At 38.4% G+C, this 10,665-nt stretch overlaps 1 protein-coding gene across 1 annotated transcript in view; it reads right to left on the bottom strand.

Annotated features, from left to right (window-relative positions):
• BVES (blood vessel epicardial substance) overlaps positions 1–10,665 on the bottom strand; it is a 49,585-nt gene that overhangs the window by 24,415 nt on the left and 14,505 nt on the right.

Below are 10,665 nucleotides of genomic sequence, written 5' to 3'. Positions count from 1 at the left end.
AGCAGGAAGAGGGAAAAGGGAAGAGGGAGCAAAGAGATGCCCCTACATCCTCTCTCTCCAGGAGGACCATAAGCAGGTGGAGCACACAGCCATGGCTCTGACAGACTCTAGTCTTGGGCTGTGGTGTGCACCTGTGCATAGAGGAAAAACTTCCCTAACAGAGGAAACACTGGCATTAATTTTATATAATAGATTATTGGCCTTTAGCTTTACAGATAATATTAGATAACATTACCTATACTTATACAGATAACAAATGTTCTCTAAGTAAAAAGTACTGAGTAGAATTTATCCCCTTAAAATAAGGTCTTGTACTGTAGGAGAGTGGGCTGGTTTAATTAAATTAATGTCCTACTGCTAAATCACTATAAAGACTGCTTTAACCTATCTTTGTCAACAAGCTGCAGGTTCTTTGAAGTCTGCAAATACAAACTAATCTGGCAGAGGCAAGAAATAAAAACTGTTTGCATTTACACAGAATGAGGAATTTGCTTTGGACAGACAGACCAATTTTTGGAGATTTGTGTGGAATTGATGCATTTCATTAGCAGAGACAGGTCTAATAGTGTTACAGCTGTTCATTGATACAGGCTTCTTCCCCTTCTCCTGCTATTAGATTCTTGATAGCATAAGTACTTTCTCCAATCATACAGTTATTTTTCACAATAATAGTCCACAGTAGAAAATGTCACATGGGTGTTGCAAATTGCTCAGTCTTGCTGCTTATCTCCAGCAGCCAGCTTTGTGATCCTCAACAGTGTACTTTAATCTCTTGGTGCCTGCCTTTTCCTCTGTATTCCAGGGAAAATATCATCCTGCTGATAATGCAGGAAGGTGCTGGACCTCAGAAGAGGACAGGCAGGAGTTCAGAGGCACAGCTGAGACCTGAACCTTCCCCTCCTGTCTCTCAGTTTAGTTTAGATAAACTTAAAGGAAAACTTTATTAAGCAGATGAGGAAGAAACTTTTCGTGAAACTGCAAGCAATGTGCCTCTTCCAAATGAGAGCCCAATGTCACAGCCTTTTTTAGGCAAAGTTTTCACTAAAGGGAACAAATGCTTTGTATTCAGGATCCCAGATATGCCAGGCTGACAGGGCTATTTTCAGACAATGGCAAGATCTATGAAATGTTTCCATTTATAGTTTCAGGAAGCGTACTCAGCATCTACTCTAAACTAATCTTTTAAATTCCCTCCATAGGATCTGTAAGTGGGCTCCTTTAGAAAGCAATTCATCCTGGGTATATTTGACAACTGTCTGGAGTGGGATGAAATACACCAGCAAATCCCATCCCTCTTGCTGAAATTTTGTGCCATATAACTTGAAAATCACACACATTTTCCACAGAAAATTTATTTATATGTGTTTTGCCTGAAAGCATCCTCAAGAATTATGTTTTATTGGAAGGAAGTTTGTATAGAAGAGATTGTGAATGACAAATACTCTCTCAGTTCTTTAGTGTTCTGGAGGTTTATTTAACAGGAGTATGTGCATTCCAGTGCATGTTTACCTCAGGACCTCTGACAGACACTTTCTGATGTATAGTCAGGCAATTCTTCCAATGCAAGTCCTGCAGGAAGGGTGTCTCCTGTTAATACAATTCTTGTTTCAATCCAAGATATAAAACACCACATCCCAGGGCTTCCAGGTATCTGACTAATAGTATAGTAACTGATTGTTGCCAGCTTAGAGCCAGGAGCCAACTTTTTTCTAAAATAATCAGTCAAAGTATTCAAAGTTTAACAGGTGGTTGATGTAGATGTTTATCTAAAGGGTACATGATCCTGAGGTATAAGGACAGAGTAAAATTGTTTGCCATTAAAGTTATCTAAACTGTGTGCAGTAAACAATTTATTCAATCACACTGAACAATTATCCCTGTTCCCAAATTATGCATGAGCAGCTCCCTGCTGACACTTTATTTTGTATGTTCATTATTTGAAATTGCACAGTGAACAGTTTCTATGAACTGCTCGCAAGTGATTTTTCTGGGACTTGATAGAAGGGCCTGGTATGCTTGCTCTAGCTCTACCTGAATCACATGCTTCCCCCAAAAAACCAGGAGAGCTGATATAAAACAGGTTGGATTTCCTAAAGCAGAGCCATGGCACGCTTGTCACTGCCCTGCCAGGACAGCTTGCTAATGGCATTGGGGAATAATGGGAACCTGTCCCAGGGGTTTGCTCCTTTCTGCAAATAGAGGAATACCAAATATGGAGTCTGAGCACATTGCTTGCCTGGAACTCAAATAGTTATTGACACATTGCTCTCTGTTAACGTGAGGCAAAATTGGAAGTCAAGTAATAGAGCCATGATTTTGCATTGCATCTGTCCCCTCCCTGGGGGACAGCCCATTTTTAGGGGTCCCCACTACAGCAGATTTGGCAGCACTGGGTGAACTGGCTGTGATTTTTGTGTTCCTTTTTTAGACAACTTCCATGCACAAATAAAGTTCAAAACAATAATGAGAGATGTCTGCACTAATCCTGAAGTGAATGCATTTCAGCTGCAGCTCTCAACATTGTCTCTGCAGAGATCCCTACGAATTTGTGTGAGTCTGTGTCTGTACAGACCAAAGGAATCACAGATATTGTCAGAGTACAAATGTATGCATGCTTTTGGGTGTTGGTACAGTGACAATTAATGTTTTGCTACAGCATTAATCCTTTTTTAGCTGTGCATTTTAATATCTACTGTGGCTGGCTTTGAGAAGCAAAGGCTAGGATTGAACCTTCAGGGTGTTGCATATTTGTATCACTATCAACCATTTTCTAGGAATTTTAGAAATTATTGATAAGGATTTAGAATTTTACATAAAGATATGAAAAATAACTAAATAACAAGTGTTTAACATCTCTAGACAGACATAACTAAAAAAATAAAATAAAAAAACCTAACATAAAATCTTAAGGAACAATGACAAAAAACAAATAGGGGGAGGCTGAACATGAGTCTAAGGAATTACTTTAACAAGTGACAGAGAAAGCATACATGATTTGATAGTGAAGATACTCCACAGTGAAGGGAAAGAAAAGATAACCATATTAGCTCAGAAGAACTTTGAAATGGAAAGAGATAACTTGTTTAAATTTAATAAACTGTGCATATTGTAAAGGACTGTCAACATGTGTGCTGAGTTAGAGCATGCCACAACTGCTCCTTGCTACCCTGATTTTAAGAGTAAAGGCAAACACAGATTTCTTCCAATGAATAAATAAGACCAGTCTTCTTAATGATGTTTATTATACTTCTTTGTTCTGTAAACTAAAAATCAACTAACAAAACCCTATTATATAGGGTAAAAAGCAGGGATACAGACTGCAATATAAACACATGTATATTTGATTATTGCTTTTGCAAGTAGCTGAAGTACATAGACCACTGAAAAAAGCACTTTTGGAACTAAAATGGCAATCAATATAGTTAACAAAAAGATACTAACAGTTTGTAAAATCAAAACCAATGTAAAAATGTTTTAAGTAGCAGTATTTCCTGTATTTTTTTTTCTATGAGTAGTTACTCATTAATTCTTTAAATAACAAACATATTCTCTGTAAGAGCACTATATTTTTAAAAAGCTGTAATTAAACAATAAAATGGAGACCCAGTGATAAATAGACCAGAGTGCTGGATATCTGACTGTTTATAAGAAGCACTTCATTCCCCTCACTAGTGAGATCTGCTTGATATCATTTGAGAGGACTCAACTTTTCTGTAAATGAAAACAGGACAGTTTTGCTTCATATTCAAAATAAGTACTCAAGATATTTTCTCTCTTAGTAAAATAGAATAGCTACTACAGCTGGATTCCATAAAAGCCTTAAAGATTTCAGTGTGAGAGAGGGAGATGACCAAAGCACAGCAGCAAGGAATTCCTGCACAACAGCTGCTTTCTGGGAACTGCTGGTACCCATCCTTGGGTATCCTGGCAGATGTGAACTGGCTTGCCTCTCTTTTGTTACGGATTAAGCTGTTTTTAATTTACCCAGTGTAAGAGAGCACTCATCCCAAATCTTACCTTCCCGTATCCCAGCCTTGTCCTACAGCTGGACACAGGAAGTCCAAGCGCAGCATTGGGTATCTGGATTGTCCTGCACTCCTCCTAAAACCCACACAGGGGAATATTAAAGAGATGTGTGTGCTTCATCCCCACTGAGCCCAGACTCCTGCAGGCTGCTTGGGATCACCCCACAAAATCCCTGTCTGGGGGCAGGAACCCGCTCACCTCCTTTCACAGACCTGAGATGCTTTGATGCTTGCCTATGAGGGGCAGTTTCTGTAGAAGGGGATGGTGCTGCCCACTTCTACACAATTACATGGTTAGAACATTTATCCATTAGATGGGATTTGTGCCTCAGTGTCTTTCTTGGCCTAATGTCCCTTTTACTCCCAGAAAATTATTATATCCCCCAGATTTAGACAAGTTTAGGTGGAGAGTCACTAGTGGATACAATGAAAAGTATGGGAATCACTGCTGAAATAGTTTATTTATCACCATTAGTTGTTTATCACCATTATTTTATTGCAGTTGATTATTTATATGACTTTGATGTCTTAGTTCTTGCTCATCTATCTTTTATCACCATTTGTCTTCAAAACCCCACTCAGGTAGTGAAATAGTCCTGTTCCTACAATAGACCACTGATCCCTCAAATTAGGAACTGCAGTTCAACTGACAACTTAAGAAATATTGCCTGTGAATCCACAGCAGAAGAATAACTGCTATAAAATCCTTCTGCTCTCACATGGTTTTGGGAAAGTCCCATATATTTTTTTTCCACCCCAGAGCAAGGTTTAACAACATTTGTAGCTTGCGGAAAGATGGTTTGGGTCCAAACCCTTTGCTGGCAGAACCCTCTGCCACGTGACCCTCTAGGAGGGCATTGCTAGCCATGGTTTGGGACATGACCCCAAAAATCTAGAGCTGAGCGATGACATGCTTGTGCTGCCTTTCTCCCACACACTCCTGCTGATGAAGCTCCACCTACATGGTTTGATTCATCAGCATGAGGTGGCTTCATTTACATGTCAAGGTCAATACATCTTTTGATTCCCACAGAAGCAGAATTACAGCAAGTAAAAACTGATGGGATAAAAAAGTCCAAAAGAAAGGAAAGTTAATCTGAATTAGACAAACAGAAAGAAAGGGTGTTTCTCCTCACAAGCCCAGAACTTATTATGTTTTAATGAATATTAATGTAAATAAGGTAAGCATTTTCAAGAGGGTTTAACAAATCAGTTTAATATGTTATTCATTTTGTTGTATAGTAAAAAAAATCTGTTCTGCAGTAACAGCTTGGGAGGAAAAATATGCATTAAATTATTACAGGAATAGAAAGAAAACTATTACTCTGATCATGTCTGAATTCAACAAATAGATATTAATTTTTTTCCTTTCCTATTTAAATAGTTTTCTTCTATATAAAGAGCTGCAGATTTGTTTCACTTTTAACACATGGTTTGCAATATCAGCTCATATAAGCAACACAATATTGTGTTTTAATACTTCATGTACATTGAGACCAAATACTTCTTATATTTATCACTCCCAATAAGCAAAATCTGTAGAGCACTTTTTTTCCTGAAAATGTAGCATCAACATATTATTTAATTACTACAAGCATATGTCTTTTTTGTGGTATGGCAAATCTGTGCAATATCATCCAAGCGTGTATTCAGCTTCCCCAGTTTAATCCTAGGGGAGCTCATATCTCTATATGTATAATTTGCTTTGTTGCAAGGAAAATTGTTCCTGAAAACAGATCCTGGATGGCCCTCCTCAGCCACAAAGCACAGCCTCTGTTATCACAGGCAGCTGAATAAAATAACCTGTTTCTTTAACCACTTTAAATTTGCCTTGCATAGTGTATTAGCTACAACAGTACATTGGGCTGTATCCTCTGGTTATTCCCATAGCTTCTGTAGATGGAACCTGTTACCTGTACTTACACTATTAGTAGTTAAAAAAATACTACACAATGAAAAATTGCAAGGTCAGTCCCATGCTTCTTAGTAGGCAAGACTTGCTTTGAAGCTCTAACTACATATTGCTGCACCCAACAAACTAATTTGCCAGAAGTCCAATTTGAAATAAACCTCTCTTGGATAAAATTTGTATGAAATTTTGTTGTCTCTTCCTCTACTCCTCACCCCCCCTATTTTGGACTGTCCTAGGCCATACAGTTTCTTACCTTATGCAGCAAATCTGAACCCTTCTGCAGGCTGTGAGGGCAACTCCAACATGATGTCCATATAATTACAAAAATTTATAAAAATCAACTGATGAATGACCACATCATGTGCACAAATGTGAACGACCACATCATCACGTGCACAGGTTCTGCCACTCTTACGTATTGCAGCATATAAATGTAGACATAAGTCCACAGAAGGTTATGAAACTGGTAAAAATGTAAAATGTGAGTAAGGGGAATCACTGAAGGATCAAGAAAAGAACTCACTGATAGCAGCAGGGACTCAAGTATCCACTTGTTTAAACCAATTATGAAGGAATCTGGTCATGTCACTAACAGTTATTTCTGAGCTGTAACACAGGCATAAATTGGATGATGCTCAAGTCAGAACTTCATCTAGCTCCAAATGTTTATTAACCTATAAATAATCATAGAATCATAGAATGGTCTGGGTTGGAAGGGACCTTTAAAGGCCATCTTGCCCAATCCCCTTGAATAAGTGAGGATATCTTCAAATAGATCAAGTTGCCCAGAGCTCCATCCAATTTGAATGTTCCCAAGGACCAGGCATCCACCATCTCTCTGGACAGCCTGTTTCAGTGTTTCATCACACTCATAATAATAATAAAATTCCTCCTTATATCTAAATATATCCTTAAATATATTAATGAATTTAAAGCCATTACCCCTTGTCCTATCACAAGAGGCTCTGCTATAAAAAATCTGTCCTCATCTTTCTTGCAGGCCCCTTTAAGTACTGAAAGGCAGCAATAAAATGTCACCTGGAGCCTTCTCTTCTCCAGGCTGAGCAACCCCAACTCTCTAATGACTGGGTGTTTATGATCTCACAAAATTTGTCTAATTTCACTGTCATCATCCTGAGTATGTCTTCATTTAGGGAGATTATACAGCCCTCCCAAAACGCTGGTTTATGAGTCGCATTCCAGAGCATATTTCACTGTATGTTTTAGAAGTACTGTCCAGACTAAAATAAAAACAGAGGTAGAGAGAACTTCTGTCTTGCTTCCAGCCCTTTTGTGTGTACTTATATTATTTCAGACATCTATTTTACAGCTGATTTTTCCAGCTCAAATGTTCTGCTAGTCATGTCTCAAACAGATGCTGGAAAACTGGAAACAATTTTTAAAAAATGACTCAAAGCCCAGAAAGCACAGTAGCAACACCTAAACAAGATTAGCTAAGAGTATGTTCAGATATTGACTCAGACATGTTCTGGTAGAGATTTCTGACAGTAACCAATTCCAGCAGAGAAAAGCATCACAGAGGATTGTGTCTGGGAAGCGTGTGACAGAAACCAAGGCATACAACAGTTAGAAAAAAGAAAAAATTATCAAAGTATGTCATGAAGCACCCATCATTCCCCAGTATCTTTCTAAGCAGTATGCTACAGCTTAAATAGAATACATAAGCTTGACATAGAAACTGGGTAAGTAAGACTCCTTGGTCTTATTTTAAGTTGAAGATAATCAAGCTAATTAACTTCAGTAGGGTCAGAATTTAGTAAAGACAACTTTTCTTTAATAAATAGGTGAAACCGAAATATCCAAGAAAACCAAGGAAAACACTAATAAATTATTTCTATTACACCTAAGTCTATAATAAGACCTCCTTTATGCATTTAAAATATTTTTATGTTTGTAGACTATTACACAGATGTACATCCTTACAACATGCTGCCAGCCTCTGGCACTTTGTGCCTTAGTTATCATCTGAACAGGTCATTAAAAGCCATCAGTGAACTGTCTGCATTTTTTCCAATTCTCTTTCGGCCAAGACAAAGTAGCTTTGTGTCTCAGGGACTTCATGCATTAAACAGTACATACAGAATACATTGCCTGGAAGGGTTATGAGAATGATTTGGGGATTATCACATTGCATTCTGGGGTATTTATGTTTGGCTGGTTTTCCTCTCTGAGGAAGCAACATAAACCTAAAAGCAAAACTTGTACAATCTCAGCTGCTCTACACTCTAAATGTCCTTCAAACAGGTAGTGTTTCACGTCACTACTAATAGCTTTTTTATACATACAGCGTGATTATCCTTCAAGTGTAAGATTGTATCATCATTTTAAGTCCTCCAGAAACAACTCACAAGATCTGAACTTGTATGTATACCCACCCATAGAGAAGCACACAGGGGTCATCCTACCAAACAAGCCAGCAATTTTAAAATATTAAAAATATTATCTACTTCCAGACATATCAAGCAGCAATCCATTCTCATAAAATAGTAATGCTTCTTACTTTTTGATTACTGGCAGGCATCAGGCAGAGCAGCAGGGAGGTGAGTTAGCAAAGACATTTGGACACTTCTCTTCAAAGGCACAGTGACCCCGAGGGTCGGAACGAACTCTCTCCTACTGAAGTGCAATCTGTGGCTCCCTTATGTCATTAAACCACCACAGAATTAGGGAGAGAACATCTTTTGAATCAAGAGTTTCATAGGCACAGAAAAGTGATTCTGGAAGCTAAACAAGAATGTGACAGTTAAAAATTATGTTTATTGCTGCAGATGTTTTAGTCTCTTCTTGACAAACATAGCTAAAAGGAATATTATAAAACAAACTCCAATGGTTTGGCAGTAAATTGATTAATGTTATTTATTGTACATGTCACAAAGGGCACTGGCACTGCAGCACCCCAGGTCCTATAGCATCACATTCTATCAGAAATGCTACACAACCATTTCCCTAAGCTGTATTTGCAGCAGTTACAGCTCTTGTATTTTTCTAATGCCAGCAATGACACTTATGCTTGTTTTCACGTATTACCTCTTAAGGACAGTTGGAGAGAAACCAAGTACTCATGGGACATAATTTGTTGTTTTGTTTGGTTTTTTAACCATCTTGCTGTGCATTTCAAAATCTTTCATTTCTTTAAGAAACAAACTCAATGCAATCATTCCTTGGTCTTTTTTTGTGCAACATTATTCATGTAAATTGAGAGAATGTTCACATGGCATAAAAAAGGACATTATAAACCAGTTGCTATATTTTGAAGATGACTTAGTTGTTTTCACTGACTATTCTGACTATACTTTATTGTGCCAAAATTTTTTGAGGAAAATATAGGAAAATGAAAACTTAGTTGTTTTCGTTGACTATTCTGACTATACTTCATTGTGATAAAATTTTTTGAGGAAAATACAGGAAAATGAAAACTCAGTTGTTTTCGTTGACTATTCTGACTATACTTCATTGTGATAAAATTTTTTGAGGAAAATACAGGAAAATGAAAACTCAGTTGTTTTCATTGACTATTCTTACTATACTTCATTGTGACAAAATTTTTTGAGGAAAATACAGGAAAATGAAAACTCAGTTGTTTTCATTGACTATTCTTACTATACTTCATTGTGACAAAATTTTTTGAGGAAAATACAGGAAAATGAAAACTCAGTTGTTTTCATTGACTATTCTTACTATACTTCATTGTGACAAAATTTTTTGAGGAAAATATAATTACAATGGGCTTACTTTAAAAAAAATAAACCAACAACAACAACAAAAAACCAACAAACAAACAAACAAACAAAAAACAACACGCCACCACAGAGGCCACCACAATTGCAATAAGACCTCATATTGTTATGATTTGTTCTACTCCAAAACAAAAGAGATGAAGGAGTATCAACAGAAAGTAAACATATTGCACAGACAGTCAAAATGCAGAAGCCAACCTGCTGGCTTGAGATAGAGAATTCAACCCACTCCAGTTAATGAAACAAACACAGGCAGGAGATCTTTCTCAGACAGGGAGAAGCGATCGGTCCACACTCACGCCACCCCTGCTCCCGGGAGTGACTCAGAGAAGGAGGAAGAGTGCAGCTTTGTCCACTGGTCTGGGGACAGAGCTGGGGCTTCCATCCGCACAGGAGCATCACGAAATTCCCCACTTCTTGGCTCAACATTTGAGGTCCTCTGTCTAGCCGACATCTGTGGTTAGGGTGAGGGGTAAAAAGGGTCTTAGCAGATACTAGATTTTGTTCCTCAAGTCTTCTAATCACTTTGATTCGTCAATTTTGTGGTGGCTCGCTGTTTTTAGGGGTTTTTGGCTAGGTTTGGTGAGGGGCTTCTCCCGTTGCATGCTGGCTCCGATGTCATTTCCATGCTAACTCCGAGGCCTCCTCCTCTTCACCTTCCGTCTGGGTGCCACCCTCCAGGAATTCTTAACCGTCAACGACAGGTAGTTAATGAAAACGACAGGTGATTACAATAACAGTTAGAACTCCACCCTGGCAGCAACTAGCCCAACCTGTGAACTCTGCAACCTTTTACAAAAACGGGCAGCTTTTCTACTCATAACAGTTAATGGCACTTGTCAGTCAAATTTGGCTTCATCTGCTTCCGTCTCTCTGCCCTTCTGCTCCGCCAGCTCCCATTTCCCTCCGGCGGGGCTGTGAGGAGCGGCTGGGGCAGGGTGTCCCTGCCTAGGAGGGAGCGAGGAAGGAG

This window comes from Geospiza fortis, unplaced genomic scaffold (genome assembly GCF_000277835.1).
Source record: "Geospiza fortis unplaced genomic scaffold, GeoFor_1.0 scaffold486, whole genome shotgun sequence".
In the NCBI taxonomy this organism is placed as follows: Eukaryota; Metazoa; Chordata; class Aves; order Passeriformes; family Thraupidae; genus Geospiza; species Geospiza fortis.
This window is presented reverse-complemented; position numbering and strand designations above follow the sequence as displayed.